Source organism: Equus caballus, chromosome 14 (genome assembly GCF_041296265.1).
Source record: "Equus caballus isolate H_3958 breed thoroughbred chromosome 14, TB-T2T, whole genome shotgun sequence".
Lineage (NCBI taxonomy): Eukaryota > Metazoa > Chordata > Mammalia > Perissodactyla > Equidae > Equus > Equus caballus.
This window is the reverse complement of record NC_091697.1, coordinates 31,830,122-31,853,999: the sequence shown is the minus strand read 5'-3', so window position 1 is coordinate 31,853,999 and position 23,878 is coordinate 31,830,122.

Genomic DNA, 23,878 nt, shown 5'->3' with positions numbered 1-23,878 from the left:
ATCCTGAGTGCCTAAAACTGTGCCTGGAACATAGGCATGTTCATTAAATATTTGAGGAATGAATGAGTGGATGAAATATCAACTGAAAAAGACAATGCATCGGAAAAGCATTCTTGACCATGAATTACATTGGTCAGTAAATGCCAATGCCTGCCTTATATTACAGAATATATTTAATCTCCTTTCTACTTACAGTATTTTTCTTCCCTAGGCCTTTCTTTTAACTTTCTCAAGCAATAAGTGAAACACACTTTGGATCAAAGAATATGCAGCACATGTGCCAATGACCAAAACAATTTTCTATCAGAAAATTCAATCAAGGCTTCTTTAATCAGGACATAAATCTTTCAGACACACATCACAGAATATACCACATCAGACCATAACTGCCTTTTTTTTTTTTGCTTTTTCCCCTCATCCATTTTGCAATTACAACCTCTCAGTGATAGAAGAACAGCACTGAAGTAGCAGAGAGAAAGCAATGCCCTGAAAAAGCAGTTTTAAACATGATGAACTTGGTACTTTTGGTTTATCTCAGTCTGCAATTTCAGCTCTCATGGGACTCAATGAAATGGAATCAGGCAATGTCGATCAATAATCTGAAATTCTGTTGTAAAGGGTATGGTATTAAAAAAACATTAAGAGCCAGAGACTGTCTCAACTCTTCCTTCTTCTATCAGCAACACCCTCATTTCTCCCAGGCCTATGGAATTTTTTAAATGATGGTGAGAACTCTTTACTGTTTGCATTCCCTATTTTCCTCTAGCCCAGGGAGAACACTTAATGAGAAGAGGCTCAGTTTATCCCAATCAGTCTTTTCAGCATTTTCATACACTTGTCTTAAAGAGTGGCCACAGGGAATTGGTTGTATTGGCGATAAACATATTCAAAATGATGAAAACCTGTAAAAAGAAAAAGCTTATCAGATAGTATTTTTTAGTATAAATGAATAAAATCTTGCTATTCAGGGAGATTTAAATGGAAATATTTGATTATCTTATTTAAGCTAATTAAATGGATAAGTTTCTTTTGTATTATTTTTTGAAATTTGAAGAGTTTAGAATAGGCAGTGTTAAAAATCATGAAAGTGGAAGTGGAAGGTACACAGAAGAGACATCATATTCCATAAGCTACAAGAAAATTGGCTCAAAAGATCTCTTAATTGTTCCCAAGAATGATGCATAAAGTTTTCCATAATGTAGCCAAACTATGGAGTTGATGGCCAGAAATATAATACGTCCAACTCCGAAGCCATGCATTGACTTCTGGATGGGATACCAAAGCCATAACAAATGTTCTTTATAGGAGCATCTTATATAACATAAGAACACTTATAGAAGCATTGTTCTACTCCAAATGTACAAAAACAGTGACTTTTTTTAGTTTTTTAGTACATATAATTTATTTTTATAAAATGAAATTCTACTGTACATTCTGTTCTGCTGATCGCTTTGAAGGTTTTTTTTAATTTAAAATTTTAATTTTCATGATTTTTTCAAACATCCAGAGATCCAAATACTCATCACCTAAATTTAACAAATGTTGCCATTTTCCTATATTTTCTTCAAAGGATTCTCTCATTTTTCAAATAAATGTAAAGTTGTAGATACCATTTAAACTCCATCTTGAATTACTCTCCCCTACTTCTCAAAGCTAACCATTATTTGGAGGTTATAGGGTATCATTCCCATAATTCCTATCATCTATCTTCTAGGTCTCTTAATTCCTCTTTCATGCTTTTTATCTCTTTGTCTCTGTGGGCAGTGTTTTGGGTGAATTCTTCAATTACTAGCTATGTGGTTTTGAGCAAGTTCCTTCACCTCTCTATACATCAGCTTCCTCATTTGTAAAATGTTGACAATAATAGTGCCTCCTACCTCTTGGGGCTTTTACAAGATTGAGTCACTTACAAAGCATTTAGAAAAGAACCTGGCATAAAGTAAGCATATATAAACCTTTGGTAAATTAAATTACTCAATAATCTATTTCAATTCATTATGTTTTTCTTTGTCTCCAAACTAGAGTTTATCCCATCTATTGTAATTTTCTTTGTAATTTTAGTATGATTTTCTTCATTGCCAATATTTCTAATTGGTTCTTTTTCACATCCTACAATTGTTGTTTTATTTCTGCCTCTGTTTCCTTCACAAATTCTTGTCCTTTTAAAATGGATGTTATCTTTTCATTTACTCATTTTATAGATTTGTTCAGAAGGATCTATGAAATTTATTTCATCAGGAATAAATTCCTATTTAGATTTTTGTTTGTTGGCTCTCATGTTTTTTTCACTTTTTTATTTTACTTTTTACTTCTTTATTTTTTTTTGCTCTACTCCTTCCTCAGCTTCTCCCCAAATTATCTATCTGCCCACAAAACCTATGTTAACAACTTGGTGTATCCTTTTCATATTTTGCTTAACACACACTCACACAGATTTTGGGACATATTTTTATACAATGACACGTATCTATGTTTTGTGGAACACTGGTAGAAAATATTAAGGGATGTTACGTGAGAAAAGTATCCGTAATCAAATAGTTTGGGGAAACACTGGATCAAACAAAATTGAATAGGTTTCTCTACTACCAGACTTCTTAGTTTGTACACATTTCTATGATAAATGCACTATTTAGTATTCATCCAAGTCATTTGACAGCAGAACTCTTTCTTAATAGGTAAATTCATATATTAGTATTATGAGGAACAGACTTTGGGAAACACTAACCTAACTCTATCAACAAGTATCATTTTCTCTTTAACTATAAATTCAGCTTTTGTCCATTTGGCGACCAGACACATTCCAAATCAAGGGGCCGAGAAGCAATTCTATTAACTCGACACCAGCTATTTATTTTGCATACATAACCTGGGTTCTTCTCCCACTGCCTGGTAACCAATTCCCTGCCTAAAGGATCAAGTATCTGTCTTGGTTTCCTGTCCTGGACTTTGACCTGAATTGTCTTTCCAAAACCTCAGGTACTGACCTGAAACCCAACCTTTTACTTCATGTCCTTTTTAAATTACTCTCTCATTTTTGTGTGACCCAGAATACAAGTTGCTATGGTATCCAGATTTTCATTCTCAGTTTACCTCTTATCAATATGTAAATTAAGAAGGTAGTATAGGATAGATTACAGAAGAAAAATATAGAATGTAAAAGGAAAAATCACAGAGAAGAGAGTTTTGATTTGGGTATTTATTGAAGTAGGGACATAGCATGAGTTGAAAGGCTGTTCCTTTTTATCTATCTTTAGTGTTCCTCATACACTTGATGCCAAATTGAGTGGGTGAACATATAAAAGCATGTAGCATTATGCTTGTGCAGTGTAAGCAATAAATGTTAATTCATGTTCCATTCTTCAAGTAAGCTCATAAAACCAGGATTTCTTTGTTTATAATATGAAGAATATCTAGGAAACATAGTGGGAAGACATAAAAATGTGTGGTACTTTGATGGATAAATTCATGTCTCTTAAAACATAATTGTACTTAGAAGTAACCTAATATACCCCCAAATAACATGAAAACTAGAATTATCAAGTGTTCCAACTCTTATGGATCCCATATTATATGCCAAACACTGCACTAGGTACCTTACATACATATGCTAGGTAATAATCACAAAAATCCTATGAAGTTGCCCAGGGTCATATAGCTATTACATGAAAGTGACTAGATTCAAACCCTGACAGTTGGTAAAGTAGCCCTTATTCTACTCTCTGTGCTACACTTCCTCCATATCAACTGTCACTTAGTAGGGAATATGTATTTAATATAAGAGATTTGTTAAAATAAGTGGAAAACAAAAACTAAGAGGATATCATATCACCTTTTAGTCAGTAGACTATGCCTCTCATCTCATGTTGTCTCCAGTCTCTACAAGAGTGACTGCATCAGACATCTAGACAATTATTTTTTCAGGAAAATATAAATTCAGATTATATTTTAAGTTTGCAATTTTGTATGGTCAATAATTTCTGTAGAATGTCCTCTTAAAGCAAAGGAGAGATAGAGACTCTAGAAAATTATTTGAGTGGAAGGCAAATACTTTAGATGTATTGCAGAAATTGAAGTCAATAAATACTCAAGAGAGTAATTGTCAAAGAAAGGGAGAGAGAGGTGCAAATGCAGTAAATTCCAAGAAATAAAGTCTGGTCAAACACAAAATACATTCCTCTGCCAAGAGTAGAATATTTCTGACCTCTGAACATGAGAGTCATGACTACAGGGAATCAAGAATAATAAAAAAGGGGCCAGCCCCATGGCCAAGTGATTAAATTCATGCACTCCACTTCAGCAGGCCAGGGTTTCACTGGTTCGGATCTTGGGAGCGGACATTGCACCACTCATCAAGCCATGCTGAGGCAGCGTCCTACATAGCACAACCAGAGGCACTCACAACTAGAATATACAACTATGTACTGGGAGAAGAAGAAGGAAAAAAAAAAAAGAAGATTGGCAATAGATGCTAGCCCAAGTACCAATCTTTAAAAATAAAAAAGAATACTAAAAAAGACAAATAATAATTAACTGGTAGTGAAAATAATATCTCAGTGGTAATTAATTTACACACAGAAAAAAGATCACTACAAGTTCTGCCACAGATGGTGAGTGAACAATGACTACTGAAACAGCCTGAGGATGCAGCATTAAGTTTTTGTCATCATTCTTTAAAAGACTGAGGATGAAGTAAGAAGGAAAATTGGAACACTGAAGCCTTGCACTCCACAAGAGTGGTAGAAAGTCATGTATTCCACAAGATTGTTACTCCTGCATGATTATATCCACATATAAAAGCTAGTTGAGCTGTCTTCAAAATGATCAATAAATCTGACAGAGATGCATTTGCCAATTATTCCCAATCAATGCAAGAAAGAATATGTGTTTGAATAGAGCAAGCAAACAATCACAATTCCCTTCTCTCCTGAATACCACAATTACCTGTAATTTTTCAAAACAAGTCTTAATTCTTTTTCAGCCTCCAACAAGTGTCTTTCATTTTGTTATTCATTAATGAAAAATCAATATGAGGCCAGCCTGGTGGCTTAGTGGTTGGGTTCACACACTCTGCTTCAGTGGCCCGGGGTTCACAGGTTCTGATCCGGGGTGCAGACCCAGCACTGCTGGTCAAGCCATGCTGTGGTGGCATCCCTCATAAAATAGAGGAAGACTGGCACAGATGTTAACTCAGGGCGAATCTTCCTCAAGCAAAAAGAGGAAGATTGGCAACAGATGTTAGTGCAGGGCCAATCTTTCTCAGACACACACATACACACAAAATTTAATGTCAAAATTATAGAATTTTAAAACTAACAGTTACCTAAGAAATCATCTGGAGTCTAGATTCTAAACTAACATCCTCATGAGGAAATCAAAACCAGCTCAGGCTGTGACTCATTGACGGTTATGAAGTCAGTTACTTACTGGGTCCTCAGTCAGTCCTCAGTCAGCTTCTTGTGTTATATTAGAAAGTAAATTAACTTATCATTCAATTGGCTAGGGCTAATCTCTCTCACCCTCACCGTCTCCCTGTCTCCCTTCCTCCCTCTCTACCCCTCTCCTCTACCTGCAACACAGGAAATTAAAGGACACAGGAAAGGAAACAGAGTGAAAATAATTTTTCCAATGCTTTTTAAAATCTTACTTTGTATGTATACAAATCCACCACAGTCCAATTTCTGTTGGACATCTCTTGCACTATATTCACGTTTAAATAATTTACATATATCCAAAACATAATTAAGATACGATAACAGTTATTTACAATTATTGAGATACCTGTTTACTTCTACATTTAAACCTGCATGTAGTTTAGTTTTGTTTAAAGTGTGTCCACATTCTATATCATGTATATGAAATAAATGTTCAAAATGAAAAAGAAAAAGAACATAATAATGCTATCGAAAGTAAATTCAATCAAAATAGTAAAATTTGAAGAGATCGTCTCACACAGTGATATAAAACAGAAATGGCTTGAACTTGAGGTGGAAAAAAGTAGAATTTATCAAACAGTTCTCACCTTGGGGGTCAGTTAAGGTTTTGCACATGGAATTTGGAGCAGTTTGGTGGTTTATGCTTGGAAGTTGAAAGTCAGTAAACCCTGGGCTCCACATGTTTATCTCATTCTGCTTAGCAGAGCAATAATGGTAATTCCTTGGTAGTATCTGACTTGAATCTTTTGACATATCTTGAACTCTAGTTCGATATCCACTACGAACATCAAGTGATCACTTTTTTGCTTCAGTTTAGCAGCCAACACTCTCTAAAATCAATTTTCAGAAAAAGCCATTTTCATATCGTAAATTCATAAGCTTTTAATTTACATTGTAAATTTAATTGTACAATATCTTGGAAATTTTTCACATTCCTTTTCTCCGTTCACTTTCTGAATATTCGCTCTATCATTCTGCAAGCCAGACATTTAGAAAGGCCTCACACTCCTTACATGTCTTCTTGTGTTTTGGAAAGAGTTAGACAGTTACGTATCTGTGTCCATTTGTTGTGTACCAAAACATGGAAAATGAATAGTATTTTGCTCTTTGTGTTCTGGCAATGTTGTATAAATTTAAAATAAAAAAGTATATTTAGTTGCTTAATATTTTCTTTCTTTTCCTTCCCAATGCCCAGCACATACAAAACAAAACAAAACAAAATACCAAATAAACAGAAAACGTCTTATTGAGATAATAGTTGGGTGAACTCATTTCTCTTGTCACTGTCAGATGCAGCCATGTCATTGTTTCCTATATGGAAGCAAACTGGATTTCCTGGCTTATCAGTTGCCTGGTTTTACAGATGTTTTTTGCCTCATTTTTAACTCAGCTGGGGAAAACACTAGTTTTCTAAGCTTTTCTTTTTTCTTGGACCCATGATAAAAATAAGTCAAACACATCTGAACAGCAATGCTGTTAACAGAAATAAAGTTAATCAAGAGAGTTTAAGGGTTTTTTTCTGCCTAGTAAATATTAATAATACACACATTTTTCTTCTTATGAGTGCAACATCACTCAGTCATTGTACAGACTCAGTGACCTGAACAGGGAGGCATTTGATATCAATAACAGCTCAAAGTGGTTTGGCCAAATTTTCATGACACCAGGACACAAGTCAACGTTTTAAAATACAAAACCAGTGTTCTTGCTCTGTCCTGTAAAGTATGAAAATCCAACTGCAACTCGTTTCTTGTTGCTGCTAAGCAATCTTTTTATTTATCTCCTGCTAGCTCCTCAGTATGTGTTCAGCCTAAGCTATTGCAGACCTTTTCTCTTCTCCTCTGGGCTCGAATATCTCCTTGCTCTTCTCAGGAGGGGCTCCCAGCCCCTGTGCCTGGGAAGGCTGAGTTCAGGAGCTTCCGCTTTCATCTTTGTCCCAACTCAGGCTGTCACTCTGCTCTTACAGCTTTCATCTTTAAGTCTCAGAAAAATCTTCATCTCATCTTTTTGTGTCTAAAGTCAAACCTTCTTTTCTGACCTCAGATTCCATCATGTCCAAACTCCAAAGACACTTTGTTACCATTCTAACCCAGCTGGTTTTGAGCTCAAACTCTCCCTTTTACCTGGATCTCTTCTCTGGGCTTCACGCACAATCATACTTTCCCTGATGTTCTCCTTCTCATTCTCTTCTCGCGGTGTGTGACGCTCTGCAGGGCACATTTCCTTTGAAATTCGTTGATAATGGTTCCCTCCTTTATTAATGACTTGTCTTCTTTGCTTGCCCAAAATTCTTCTAAGAACTGTATATAGGCCCTCTTTTTTTTCCCATTGGATATGCCCTAAATATCAAATTTATTTTCTGATGCCAAACTCAACCTCACCCAAATCTAAATGTGTCATTCTTAGTCACGGCAGCTCCAGTTCACGTCCCTACAATCGTTCAGACATTTCAATTTTCCGTCCAAATCAACATACAATGATGGTTCTATCAAGTAAAGCACCTAGTTTATAATTGCAGTAGTAAATAGGCAATTTACTTTTTATTTGGTATTAACTCTATGATTTTAATATGCTATGTACAAGTACGCCTCGGTTTCTTCCAGTTTTGAACTTCTGGGTTTTCTGTGGGTATAATTACCTTCAAAAGGTGACACAGTTTTTTATTTGATATTCTTACACTTAGCCTAAAAGCAATAAAGTGTTCTTGGGCATAATGAGGTTCAGATCCTTCTAACCCTGTAATTCAATGATTCCTTGTTTCTCGGCACTATATACTTAGGTCTGAATTTATAAGATGATTAGATTCATTTAAAAAAACCCGACAACTTATTCCTAAATCCTCAACTCAGAATTATTTATTTTTCACAATATATTTAAACAAATAAGAGATGCATTCTGGCAGATTAACAAACATCAGTCAATTACTTTTCGAGAAACCACACTACTCTGGAAAATAAATAGTTTGAGGATAAAAAGTTAGACACAAAAGTTTGTTCATGAAATAAGAACTTTCACTGATGATTTCTAATAGATCTATAATTCTTAGCTCTATTTTTCTATAGCTTCATCATATACACTTATTTAATACAAACTACATCCTTTCCGTAAGGTGATGCCTGAGTCCTATTTTGACCCCAAAGTTCATTGTCTTTCAGTGCTTTACTTTGGGGGACTCCCTCAGATGCTTTTCATCTGTCATTTCATTTAGAAGGTTTCAAAAGGAGTGTACTTGGTTCCAGAGTCAATGGAGGTCTGCCTCGAAGCATATGGACAAGGACGTCTCCAGCACACTGGGAAGAGTCCTACAGCGGTAACTTGTCTACCCACCATCTTCTGTGCCCACCCTGCCAGGGAAAGCCCCCGACAGCTCAGCAGGTATTTCGAAACACGTTATTCCACAAAAGTTTACGTGTATTTTTATAGAATATTCTTCATTACTATATGCCACAAAATGCATAAATTTATCATATTAATATAGACATGCAAAATTTCTTTTTTACAAAAAGAGTCCCTCATAAAAGGTAGACTTAGACACCGAAGCATGATCTTAACTTTTCTCAATTACAGCTCAATCTAATCCTTGTCTTCTCAGCAGGTTTAAATGTGGAATACTTTTTAAAACTTTAATTTTTACCTCATCTCTTTATATCTGGAATAACAATTAAATGGAATTTAGGATTTAAACAGACGCATAGTGTTTTCATCTCAGTGGGCAACGTGCCCTCATCATCTACTTTTGTCATTTTTCTCTTTTTCTGTCCTCCCCAAATTAAGTCTTCATTCTTTGCAATCTATTGTATTTCATAATCTATACTCACAATTCAGAACTAAAAATCATGGCCTTACACTGATGATAGTTATTTCATAGCTGAGTCATGTTTCTCAATGAAACTATTATCTAATTTAGGATGGAATTTCTCTTATACATTGATATCCTCTAGGCATGAGTATCTTATTGAGCTTGCACAATATATTTAAACATGTGTAAAGCACCAACAGTAATAGGTAACTCAACAAATATGAACAAGTACACACTTGTACTCCACAAATGTCAAGTGCTGGCCAAATCAATGGTATGAACCCATTGTTTTGACCAAAAAAAAGAGCAGAAGCTTGGATTCTATAAATCATGACCTTTATTGGCAACAAATGAAGATTTTATTTTCACGTTGACTTTATAGCACAAAAAGGAAAGAAATATAGGCATACCTTGGAGATATTGAGGGTTCCACTCCAGGCCACTGCAATAAAGTGAGTATCACAACAAATCAAGTCACATGAATTTTTTGGTATCCTAGTGCATATAAAAGTTATGTTTACATTATACTGTAGTCTATTAAGTGTGCAACAGAATTATGTACAAAAAACAATGTACATACCTTAATTAGTAAATACTTTATTATTAAAAATGCTAACCATCATCTGAGCCTTCAGTGAGTCAAAATCTTGTTGCTGGTGGAGGGTCTTGCCTCGATGTTGATTGCTGACTGATAAGGGTGGTGGTTGCTGAAGGTTGGGGTGGCTGTGGCAATTCCTTCAAATAAGACAACAGTGAAGTTTGCCACATTGATTCTCTCTTCCTTTCATGAAAGATTTCTCTGTAGCATGCAGTGCTGTTTGATAGCATTTTACCCACAGCAGAACTTCTATCAAAATTGGAGTCAATCTCTCAAATACTGCCACTACTTTATCAACTAAGTTTATGTGATATTCCAAATCCTTTGTTGTCATTTCAACCATCTTCACAGCATCAGTACCAGGAGTAGATTCTATCTCAAGAAACCACTTTCTTTGCTCATTAGTAAGGAGCAACTTCTCATTCGTGAAAGTTTTATCACGAGATTTCAGTAATTCAGTGACATCTTCAGGCTCCAATTCTAATTCTAGTTTTCTTGCTATTTCCACCACATCTGCATTTCCTTCCTCCACTGAAGTCTTAAACTCCTTAAAATCATCCATGGGGTTGGAATGAACTTCTTCCAAAATCCTGTTAACATTGATATTTTCACCTCCCTTCCCATGAATCACAGAAGTTCTTAATGGTATCTAGAATGGTGAATCCTTTCCAGAAGATTTTCCATTTGCTTTTCCCAGATCCATCAGAGGAATCGCTATCTATGACAACTATAGCTTTATAAAATGCTTCTCTTAATAAGACTAGAAAGTCAAAATTACTCCTTGATCCATGGGCTACAGAATAGATGTTGTGTTCACAGGCATGAAAATAACCTTAATCTTGTGCATCTCCATGAGAGCTCTTGAGGGACCAGGCACATTGTCAATGAGAAGTAAAATTTTGAAAGGAATTGTTTTTTCTGAGCAATAGGTCCCAGCAGTGGGCTTAAAATATTAAGTAAACCATGTTGTAAACAGATGTGCTGTCATCGAGGCTTTATTGTTCTATTTATAGAACACAAGCAGAGTAGATTTAGCATAATTCTGAAGGGCCCTAGGATTTTCAGAATGGTAAATGAGCATTAACTTCAACTTAAAGTCACCAGCCGCATTAGCCCCTAACAAGTCAGCCTGTCCTTTGAAGGTTTAAAGCCAGGCACTGATTTCTCCTCTCTAGCTATGAAAGTCCTAGATGGAATCTCCCTCCAATAGAAGGCTCTTTGATCTACATTGAAAATCGGTGGTTTAGTGTAGCCGTCATCACTAATTTTCTCAGCTAGGTCTTCTGGAGAACTTGCTGCAGCTTCTCCATCAGCACTTGCTGCTTCACCTGGCACTTTGATGTTATGGAGACAGCTTCTTTCCTTAAACCTCATGAACCAACCTCTGCTAGCTTCAAACTTTTCTTCTGCAACTTTCTCACTTCTCTAGCATTCACAGAATTGAAGAGAGTTAGGGCCTGGCTCTGGATTAGACTTTAGCTTAAGAGACATTGTGACTGGTTTGATCTTCTATCCAGACCATGAAAGCTTTCTCCATATTAGCAATAAAGCTTTTTTGCTTTCTTAGTCATATGTTCACTGGAGTAGCCCTTTTAATTTCCTTTGAGAACTTTGCTTTTGCATTCACAACCTAGCTAACTGTTTGGGGCATGAGGCCTAACTTTTGGCCTATCTTGGCCTTTTGACATCCCTTTCTCACTGAATTTAATCATTCCTAGCTTTTGATTTAAAGTGAGAAACATGGCAACTCTTCCTTTCACTTTAACACTTAGAGGCTACAGTAGGGTTATTAATTGGCCTAATTTCAGTATTGTTGTGTCTCATGGAATATGGAGGCCCAAGGACAGAGAGAAAAACAGGGGAATAGCTGGTCAGTGGAGCAGTCAGAACACACACAACATTTATCGATTAAGTTCACTGTCTTATGTGACACATTTCAAGGGACCCAGAACAATTACAATAGTAACATCAAAGATCACTGACCACAGATCACCATAGCAAATATAATAATAATGAAAAAGTTTGAAATATTGTGAGAATTACCAAAATATGACAGAGAGACACAAAGTGAACAAACATTATTGGAAAAATGGCGCCTATAGACTTGCTTAATAGAGAGTTGCCACAAACCTTCAATTTGTAAAAAATGCAATATCTGTGAGGCACAGTAAAGCAAAACACAATAAAATGAGATATTCTATGAATGTCTTGGCCTATGAAGAAGTATAAACATAAGTCTTCTTGCTTTGAACAGACACAGTCTTTCCTTTCATCTCTATACAGATTTACGACGTTGGTATTTTTTCATTGTCTGTCCCGGTACCTGTCCAGACTCATGGGTATGCCGAACCTCAAGAGATTCATTCAGGTCAGTGTGAGAGGGGTGGTGGGAACACATCTGCCGAGTGGAAGTAAAACAGAAACAGACCAGATGGCAGGAGTAATGAGAGTGAAGAACAGAAAGGAAAATTCCCCAAAGATCTACCAATGGCATTACTACACCTGCTGAGAGAAAAAAGGACTGAAAAGGGACTCAGCATGGCTTCCGGACATCTGAATGAGCGGACTCAGTCAGGGTTACTCTGCAAGATTAGATTTAGAGTTGGTTAGGAGTGGGGAAGGGATGGAACAGGAAGAAAGATATGGACATTTTGCCTGATTTCTCTTTCAAGAACATTTCTCCATCTTCGGAAGCTACAAATATTTACCAGCAATTAATATGCCTCTGGTGCCAATCAGCATAAACTCTGTAAAAAGCAATTTTTTAAAAAAGGCTCACCACTACCACCACCAGCAATAGTCTCTTGCCTTCACTGAAGCCTTCTACAATTTATAAAATAGAAAGAAAATAGCTTATTTAGTTTGCCACAGTCTGCAAAAGTGAAATGAAAACATTCAGAGATTCTAAAGATGTTAAAAGATTATTGCTTTTGCATCATTTACTGGTATAGAATTGACAAGAAACAGGGACTTTCTTAGTTATTTTACATAGAAACAGTAGGTCACTGAAGTAAAAGGCATCACATATCTTTTTTATACTAAACCATTTAGAATATGTAAAAGTAAAATCTTTAGATCTCTTTTCTCTATCACAAGGAAATTGCTAATACTGATGACCAGTACTGTTTTACAGAGAACAATAAAATAATTTGAACATATATTTCTATATGTGTATATATGTGGGAAGGAAGACAATTCCCAGGAAAAAGAGAAGAGAATGAAGAGATAAGCCAAAGCAATAATCCCACTGCTCATTTATCCCTGAAATTTGAATTATAAAAACTTGGAGTGATATAAAAACTGTTTTCAACTTTTTCCCCTTTTCGTTTGATGAGAATGAAAACAAAATGCTATTTTACATTGAAAAATATGCTTACAAAAGAAGTTTGAACCAGCAGGCATTATTCCAGTAATTACAAAAATTGGAAATGAATAAATTGACTGAAGAGTCAGGGCAGAGGGTAGCAGGGAGATGAAAGTTACCTGCTGCCTGCTCGATATAGAGAAATAGCATTATAGCAAGGATAGTGATTATATCAATTTTGTGCAGACACACACACTCACAGACACACACACACACTCCAGTTGGCCTAAGGTCTCTTGAAACCATTTAAAATTAGCTTCCAATACTATTTATTTAAAGGCATTTCTTATCTTCAAAAAAATCAGCAATGAAATATTATCTTGTGATGACTTGCAATGTTATCCCTTACAGCAGAAAGTAAATTTTGTAAGAGTTTAGTGTAGTTTATAATTTATCTTAGGGCTTCCTAGAGTAAATATTAAAATTTGGCATAGCTGCAATTTGATGGAAAGGGCAGCTTGACAACACTTTTTTATGCTGAAATTTCCCTAATTCTATGTTGAATAGGGAGGCTATCATAGAATTTGAGGGATTTCGCCAATATTTCTGATGCTTGACCTACATATTCAACAGTATGTTTTCATGTTCCTAGTGAGTTTTCCCAAAATACAGGGCTTCCTTTTCTGCCAAACTAACAATTCTTCCCCAAAAGATACAACTGAATGATACAGTGGAACTAAAGATAATGGTATTTGTTAGAAATACAAGTTTCTCATAAACAGAGCAACTGATATTTATTAAGTATTCACGATGTATCAGCCACTAGTTTAAGGGTTTTACATGTATGACATCATTTAATCACACAACGACCTCATGATGGAGATATTATAATCATCCATATTCTGTAGGAGAAGAAACAGACAGAGAAGGACTAAGTACTTCCTTGGGCTCACATAGCTAGAAAGTTGCAGAGCTGGATTTGAAGCCAGGCAGTCTGGCTCAGCAGCTTAGGTTTAACCATAATGCTACCCTGACTTCCAGCCAGGACAGCCCTGATACTTAGGAAATACCATTCTAGTGTCTGACTCTTCCACTCTGAACACAGGTTATATCTCCAATGTTGATCGAAGACGTGACATCAACAATTCATGAATATAGTAACTCAGTTAATATTTATTATTAGAGTCATAGCCATACAATAAATGACATGCAATGAAATGTTTCTAAACTAGCTAAAGACACATATAAGACTTAGATTTATGAAACAGAAAATAAAAGTTCATAATAATTTAGTACAAAATATAATATAATTGAGAAAATAAAACAGTTTAAAAACGAGTAGCAGAAATACATAAATAGCAAAGAATTGTCTTTATTTAGCAAAGCAGTTTGGAAAAATAAATAACCCATATGCTTGCCAGGATAGACTAGCTCTGAGGCAAAGAGACAACAATAACTCAAGTGTTCTATACAATCAAGTAAGAAGAGTTTCGAGTTTCCCAAGTCCATCCATCAGAGAGGGGTGAGGGGACCAGGAAAAGAGAAAGAGAAGGGGAGGAGAAGACTTAGTTTCTACCTAGAATATGACTAGCAAGAAATTCCTGAAGGTGGAAATGGCTGAAGGACTTTTAAAATTAGGACGTCTATTATTCAATTTTAAGTTATCTGCATAGTAACGCAACCATCCCCTGACCTGGCCTTATTACTCTAAACAAGTGTTTCTCAAAGTGTGATATTCAAGTGTGATATTCTGATCCACAGTCTCAGCTTTATGCAGAACTTTGTTGGAAATGCAAATTTTGGGGGAACCACCCAGATCTCCTGAATCAGAAACTGGGGATGGGGTCCCAAAATCTGAGTTCAACAAGCATTCCAGAGGATTATAATATGTGCTAAAGTTTGAGAACTTCTGACCTAAACTTAGTAAGAAGTCTGCTGTTTCCTCAGCCTTGTGTAAGTGGTACTTCAGGAAAAGAAGAAATTAGGTCACAGTCCAGCAGAGATGCCATGAGCAAGGAGTGAGATGCAAAGTAAGGAAAAGAATTCACCCAAGATCATGAAATGAGCCAACAGCAACGAAGTGTTCAAATGCATGATTATTTGTCAGTCCCAAGAGACTCCACAGATGCTGTGAGAGACACTGAGTTTACCAGATTCTGTGGGATAAGGATTTAAGACAAGTTTATGAATCTTAAATGATGGAGTGACTAATAATAAATAGTATGAAGATTTGGGGAGTAATGCATAATATCTAACAGTTATTCGGGAAATTCTCTGTTTGGATAACTATTTATTCATAAATAAAAATAATTATCGATTTCCTTTTTGTTTCATTTAAAAAACACCTAACCCATCGGAAAACAATTTTGTACAGGAAGAGTTTTTGAACTTAGGTATCACTCTGAGAGAGGAAGTAATTCACACACGGGTAGGTGGCTTCTTGTGCTTAGTTTAAATTTAATACAACTTAATAGTTATAGGATTATCAGTATTTTTTTTAAGGTATTGAAAATGATGTGTTGTGAAGCAGCCCAAAGAGTTGTTCCAATCTGGGGAGTGTACAAATCTCAGTCATCGGCTAGGGAACCTACCGAGAGGTTTGCCTGTGGGGACCATTCTAGATTGTGGATAGAGAGGTGTTGAGAAGCTAGAGTTGTTCTTCATTGGGCCGCTGGGATGGAAAGCACCATATTTGATTAGAGCTATTTGTAAATGTTGATAGAGGTAGGGAAGGGGGAGCAGGAATACAGTCAAAAACTGCAGTAGGATATGTGGAAGGTAAGATGCGCTGTATTGCAGAGATGGACAATTACTACACTGAACAGGATCCATACTACCGTCTTCTCATAACCGTCCCTTGATTTTCATCTGAAGAATCAAATGATAGAAAATACAACTCAAACTGACCTTTGCTCGCCTCTCAATCCTTAATCCTCTAGAAGAGCTAGACTTTACCCCACTCTACTTCCACTTGCCCCACACACACATCCAATCACTCCCCAAGGAGGTTCGCGACTCTGGTCGAGACAATCAGGTCATCCTGTTTTCTAGTGACAGTGTTTGGTTCTGGGATTCAGGGATAAAAATGCAATCCAGCCACCCAACTGGAGTTCTGAGAGTCAGTTCTAGGGTTTTGTTTGAACTATTGGTGAGAATAAAGCGCTTTTTTCTGCTGAATTCGAGCTGTGAGTGTAATGCCTGGATCTCGTGGTTGTTGTTTGGCATTGTAAGGGGGCAGTCTATTTGAGAACAGAGCCAAGAGACAGGCGAGCAAAGAATGCAGAATGATAAACAGCTCCTGATTGCTATTAAGTCCTTTGATACAGCCACACCCGAAGTTAAAATTCTCATAGCACATTTCAGTTTTGTGAATAAGAATATATTTCCTTATTACTTAAGCCAATTTAAATTGAATCTTCCAATATTTGAGAATGAAAGAAACCAAACTAATATGTACCTAGGCCCTAGAGTGAGAAAAGAGCAGCAAAACCATTGACAGGTTGATTAGAAAACATGTAATACTGGGCTCCAAGAAATGTGGGAAGAAGTCTGTTTTACTTAAATTAGGCTATGTGACTAGAAACCTATAGGGTTGTGAGCACAGATTTCTGTGTTTGCTTATTAGGGATTCTTGAATACACTGCCTACAATGGCATGACCAATGTTGGGCTAAGTGGGAAATATCAATGTCCCAGTTCTGTAATATCCATACCTAAAATCAATAAATTCTCCTGAGTTTCTGCAAGCCAAGTCAATAGTTAGTACTTTATACTTTACTCCCAAGAACTGAAGAACCACGGCTGTTGAAAAGGGAATCCTAATATTAGTAACTATTGCGAAGCTTTGTCTCCACCCATTTCTGTTGATTTTCACTCTTTCAACACACACTTATGACTGCTGTCAGCAAGTAACTGCAGCTTCTCACCTATAGGCTTTATCTGGCATCCTTAGCTCAAATATGGGGACGGCCTAAAGGCTTAGGAAGTAACAGCCCCCAAGAAGCAATGCCCAAGCAATGATGGAAGGGAACAAGAGGATAAATGCCCCAGCTTCCTCACTGTTGGAATGGGACAATTCCAAGGCATGTTCTATTCCATCTCCCAGAGGTGGCAGGCTTTGGCCTCAATTATTAACAATGCAATAACAAGTCCCTTAACTCAGCCTGTTTTGGCTGCTTCCCCTTCCATATCTCATTTTGCCACTTCCCCATCATTGCTTCTGAGATCACCTCAAAAGTGAATTTCTCACTCTCAAATCCTTGCACCCACATTTTCATTTTTTTATTAAAAATAATTTTCCAATCCTGAGGTTTAATATGATTGCATTTTTTCTCTATCCAACAAACCTTATTCGAATATTGTGTGCTCTTCCAAAGTTCTGGAACTTGGTCTTTGTAGATAATGAGCAGATATTCAATTAAAGAAATTGACAAAGCCAGCTTGTATCTTTGCAAAATCATCCAAAAATATTTTCTGTAGTAGAAAGATACATTCTTTCCTGTAGATAACAGCAGAAGAGTTACAATAAACTAACACAAACTTTGCTATCAGAAATCTGTAAAGAAATTGTCAAGAAACCGTAGCATGAAGTTTAATAGCTTGTGAACCATTACTTGTTTCTAGTTACTAGTTTGGCTGGTAATTATCTGTTATAGGACCAAAAAGAGCAGAGCCTGCTGAATTCCCAGTTTCTAGGAAGTTGAAAAGAAAATCTCAAAGGAGTAAAAACCCTGAAGATATCTATGCTTGAAATAAGCAGAGATTTGAATCTCTGTTCTCGGGAACAGTAGGTTAGATCCTGGGTGGGAAACATTCACCATGGGATAATAATAGATCTAGCAACAGGCAGAAAAAAATACATCAGACCGGAACATATTGCCCATAGGAAAAGATAACAATCTTTATTGGGCAACTGGGCATTAACCAGTAAAACGCTCCCCCACTGCATCCTCTGACACTTTGTTAATATTTTACTTCAGTTTCAAAATAAGGGCAAATATCATATCTTCTGCAAACTGAAAAAAATAATAATAGTAAACATAGTAATAAAATCTAATTCAACAGCCAATGACCATTCTACTTTCCACTTCGTAATTCCATTACACTCATTTTTTTTACTATCTGCTCTCTCTTTAAATTGTCAGATTGATTTGAGATTCAATGAAAATCTCATTAAAAATATTTTTGGAAGCAATCCAGAGAATGAGAAGGAGAGAATGACCTGTAGGTGGTCTGGAATGCTCCGGATACGGTGCTGGTACAGACTTACACTTTCTGAATACAGCAGCCCCTGATCTGTAGTTTATACACCTCATTATTCCTGGGAGTTGCATGACACATCTGTCCCATAAAAGAGAAGAGAAAATCTTAAGCTTGTGAGGTCTACATGACCGTTTCCTTCAGTCATCAGCAATAAAGTTCCAAGACTTGCCATAGTGATTGGCCCTGACCCCAGGGTGATCCCAGGCAAGGTTCCAAGCTGAAACTCTGCCTTCTTACAGTGACTGCATTGAAAACACAGTGTGTGTCTAATAGGTTGGCTGGATCAGCCTCATTCCATAGCTTGCAATGTGTGTATATGTGATAAAAAAAGATGAAAGAGCTCCAATCTAAGTAGGAAATAAATACACAGAGGGACATAGTTCACCTAATTCACATAGCCTCTGCTGGAAAGTAAAAAAAAAAGTAACTATTTCTCTTTTTACTTCTATAAATTATATTGTAGCACTGCTATTCACTCAATACAACACGTGCATGTGCACACAAGCACACACCTGGATGATTGTAATCCAAAGCTAAATCCTCTAAAGAGAAGGAGAAGAGGTTGTATTGAAGTATAGAAAAAAATGTTTTTAAATTGGTTAAAAAGAAATTATGGGACAATCACAAGCTATTATAAATTGGCTCTCTTTTAAAGGACATGAGGCATAAGAAGTTATGGGTTGTCTAATGCAATTCCTCGTGACTGAATTTATACTCTTCAAGATTGGGCAATTTATACTCAAGGACTGTGCTTTATCTTTTATTCAAAAGAGACTGGAATTTTTTTCTCATTTTAGAAATGGAGAAAATTAGTCAGAGAAGGTAGTGTTCCCAGACCGTTATCTATCGGGAAAACACACACATATATACAATTCTTGACCCAACTGTGGCGTAATTTTTAGCACAAATGTTAAAGTGAGAAGTTGATGTGTTGTTTTCAGAATAACTAAGTTATCTGGCCAAAACAAGATACACCTGGATTCACTCTGGAGCTGGTAAAAACCAACTTAAAAAAATTTTCTTAATGTCAAACACATCTTAGTGTTTAGCATACTTAATTCAAGAACTCTCTAGATTCTCCAGGAACTGGAACTTTAGTTATATAATTAATTCTACTACTCTTCACTGAAGCTATCACATAATGCTGATTTCCATTTAGCATGCAAATTCCCACCCCCCCACCCCCCCCCAAAGGCAGTAAGGGCCATATGGAGAACAACAGCTTTAGGAGGTCACCATCTTTGAAGTCACTTCAGGTTCCCTTTGGCAGAGATCTACATGAAAATATTTTCACAAAATTTATCTTGTTTAACTTATATGACTCCTTTTAATACATCATGTTTCTTTTTAAACAGGGTCAACAAGACACTCGGAGATGTTCTTGATAAGTTACAGTCTCAGCTTTCTATCTTTCCTTTGCATGCTTTTCCTCTCCTCTTCCACCACAACTCAGATATTTTCCATTTTTCCTGTTTTAATAGTGTTCTTAGTTCTTAATATTTCAATGTAATATATCCTCTTGGAACAAATACAAAGTAGTCTATTTGCTGCTAATGATGTCATTGATTATTTCCTGGTTGTCATGTAATAGACATATTCCATACCTTATCATGTTATTTCTGCAGTATTTCTATTTCTTCCTATTCTGTAGCTCTACTCTTTTCATTTTATCCTTAACTCTCTAGTTGCTGATCTTCAGTCTCCTTAAATAACCATTTTTCTACACTTTCTTTTCATTTTAATTTTTTTTATTATTGCAGTAGCATTGGGTTATAACATTATATAAGTTTAAATATTGATATTTCCAAATGTTCTGACTTTAGTAGAAGGCTTCTACTTTGCTGCATTCTGTCTGGGACCCTAGTTGACAGAGGTCCACCATCTGGAAGGTTGCTGGTTTTAGTGGTAGGGAGAGGAAAATTAAGGAGTTGAGCACCAGTCATTAAAAACTTAAACGGAGATGTGAAACACACATCACTTTTGCTCACATATCCATGGCCAAAGCAACTCGTAGTGCCACGATTTCAGAGGATAAAAGTTTAGGAGAGCCAGATAATTGTGAATAGAAGTAATGTCTACCATAATTTCCCTATGAGGTAGAATACTCATAGTGTATTTTATAATTGTAGTGAAATCTTTTAGTTTTTGACTACTAACCCCATTCCTTCCTTCTCAATAGTACCACAATTATTAACGGGGGAGAATTTTCTCTCTCCTGTTTTGTATGACCTTACACGATGGATGTAAAAGTGAATGGATCCTCCCTCATACCCTAGAAAGCAGCCAGACACAGAACCTAAGCTGAGTCAATTAGATGATTTTCTATAGGACTTGAGGTCTATGGATTGATACAAAACCAGGATGAAGGATGGAAAAATCATTCATTCTGACAGAGCAAGCTGACTCAACTGTTGTTGCTACTATGATCACTGCTCTGGTTCCCCTTCTGGAGCACTCTAGAAATCTCTTGTTTCTTCTTTCTAAGCCAGTTCCACCTATTATTCTGTGAACTCCCTCATAGCCTTTCAATATGTTTCTTTGCGTAAGGTAGTGGAGTTAGATTCTGTTGCTTACAATCAAGACTTATACACACTACTTACAAATTATTCTGAAGGTATGCTGGGAGCAATTATGGTATCCAAATGTGAAGTTGTAGGATACATGTGTCATTATATAAAATTTATAGATAAGATTCAGAAATAAACTAATAACAGTGTTGATATTAATTTATATAACTTTTTAAAACAATGCAGTAAAAGATACCAAGAAACCATAAGAAAGCCCACAAGAGTCTCCTAAAGAAGTATGAAGACTCCTTTGCTATAGGATGCTTCAGCTCAGATTGCTTAGCACCCAGGTTAGAATCAGCTTAGTGATAATAGGATAAGCACTTCACTAATGTGATTCTGAATGAGCAATTTTCATATTAATGGCTTTCTCACTGTATTAATGAAAACACAATTTGCCACTATAAAGGGGACATCACTTAAATTAGATCAAAATTGCTAACATGAACAAGGCTGTTAATAAAGCATAGCTATTGTATGTGGCTAATGGTTTCCCTATTGTATTAATGCTCTTATATCCCCAAATTTGTATTACATTAGAAAAAACTGCCATTTTATTGACTGCTTGAGAATGTCCCTTACTGTAAGTGCAAGCCATTGCCATCACATTAACTTTGCGTAGTGCTGCCAGTAGCTGAGCAGAAATAAAAGAGAAAAGAAAATTCCACAAATTGGAAATAACAGTAAGCATTCTTCCTTAACCTGGGACTGTTACACTCAGTTGTCTGATATAGATCATAAGGTGCTGAAGAGAAAGAAAACACTGTAAGGAAAAGAAAAATTTAAACACTAGAATCACATGCAAAATGTTACATTTTCTTTGTCTTAGTTTGCTAGGGCTACCGTAACAAAGTGCCACAAATTAGGGGGCTAAAACAACAGAAATTTATAGTAATCTCCCCTAACCAGAGGGGGATATGTTCCAAGGCCCCCAGAGGATGCCTGAAACTACGGATAGTACCAAAGCCTATATATACTATGGTTTTTCCTATACATACAGACCTATGATAAAGTTTAATTTATAAATCAGGCACAGTAAGAGGTTAACAACAACAGCTTCTCTTTGGCATATCCGAATTGCCAGCATCAATACTCTTGCACTTTGGGGCCGTTATTAAGTAAAATAAGAGGGACTTGAACACAAGCACTGCGATACAGAGACAGTTGATCTGATTATGGAAGACGGCTACTGAGTGACTAATAGGCAGGTAGCTTATACAGCGTGCACACACCAGACAAAGGGATGATTCATGTCCTGGGAGAAACAAAGCAGGCTAGCACAAGATTTCATCACGCTACTCAGAACGGCGTGCAATTTAAAACTTATGAATTGTTTATTTCTGGAATTTTCCATTTGGTATTTTTTGGACCGTGCTTGACTGCAGGTAACTGAAGCTGCAGAAAGAGAAACTGTGGATCGGGGGGACTACTGTATTTTCTCCCAGGTCTGGAGGCTAGACGTTCCAGATAAGAATGTAGAGATAGCGGTTCTTTCTGAGGGCCATGAGGGAAGGATCTGTTCCAGGACTGTCTCCTTGACTTACAGATGGCCGTCTTCTCCCTGTGTCTTCACTTAGTCTTCCTGTTGTATCTATCTGTGAGTCCAAATTTCCTCTTCTTGTAAGGATGCTAGACATACTGGATTAAGGCCCACCCTAATGACCCTCATTCTAACTTAATCATCTCTGTAAAGACCTGATGTCCAAATATGGTCACATTCTGAGATATTAGGGATTAGGATTTCAACATATGAATTTGGGGAAGGGGGACACAAATCAGCACATAACAACCTAAGTTTTAATTTTCCGGGCATATATAAACATGTATCTATGAAATGTTTATATGTAAAGTTTAGCACAGGTAAGATTGCCGGGTTACTTATAATTATTTAAAGGGTTCTGATTTGTATTGTATACAAATATTCCCAAAACTAAACTTGCACATGAAACAAGATTAGTGGCAGTTAGCTCACCACTGATCATATAGCCAAAGCTAACTGAAGGTTAGTAAGGCAGTAGAAATAGCCACTGTACTCTATGTGTACACAAGAAGGGAAACTTAAAAAGAGGAAACACTGAAATGATAAGTGGCGTCATCTCTGTTATTTGTGTTGCCAGAAATATAACTTTTTACTGGATTAAATTTTTTTAAAAAAACCTCCCCATATTATTCACTAGGAATTATTAAAGATGGTCTCACTACTGCTAGCTGAGATGAGGCATGGATTTCTAACAAAATGTAATGCCTGATAATATGGTGCAGACCCAGCCTGAGCTTTGAAAGGAGTCACTTTCCCTTGGGAGGAAGTAAGTTGTATTGATTTGGTTGAACTGTCTTCATTCATTCAACAGAACAAATACTTAATGAGCACTTAGTATGTGCCTGATGCTCTTCTTGGTGCTGGACAAAAGGAGTCAATAAAGGTCCATGCAGTAGGATCTATTAAATATTTTAAATAGATGCTGATATTTCTTCATATTGGTAGGATTTAAAAGAATCACCACAGGACTATTTGGTTAATTTTAAATATGTCACCAATGAAATACACCGTTTGAAAATAAATTCATGAGACTTAACTGTTATTTAGCTAAAGAGACCATATGTCTTAAATATTCCAATTTCAAGTATTCTCTTCCATTCTATTCTAATAAACTTTGAACTATCTGAGAAATCTCAATAATACTGGTATTTAATATTTGAAATCTTGTAAACGAAGGCAAAATCTAATTTCTGCTTCAGAATGAGTTGTTGAATAATCATCTTTCCTCAACGCCTTTTTACATAAAGCCATGAAAGATGAAATCAATAATTAAGAGTCTTTAAAACAATTTGTTGGGGCTGGCCCTGTGGCCAAGTGGTTAAGTTCACATGCTCCGCTGCAGGCGGCCCAGTGTTTCGTCAGTTCGAATCCTGGGCA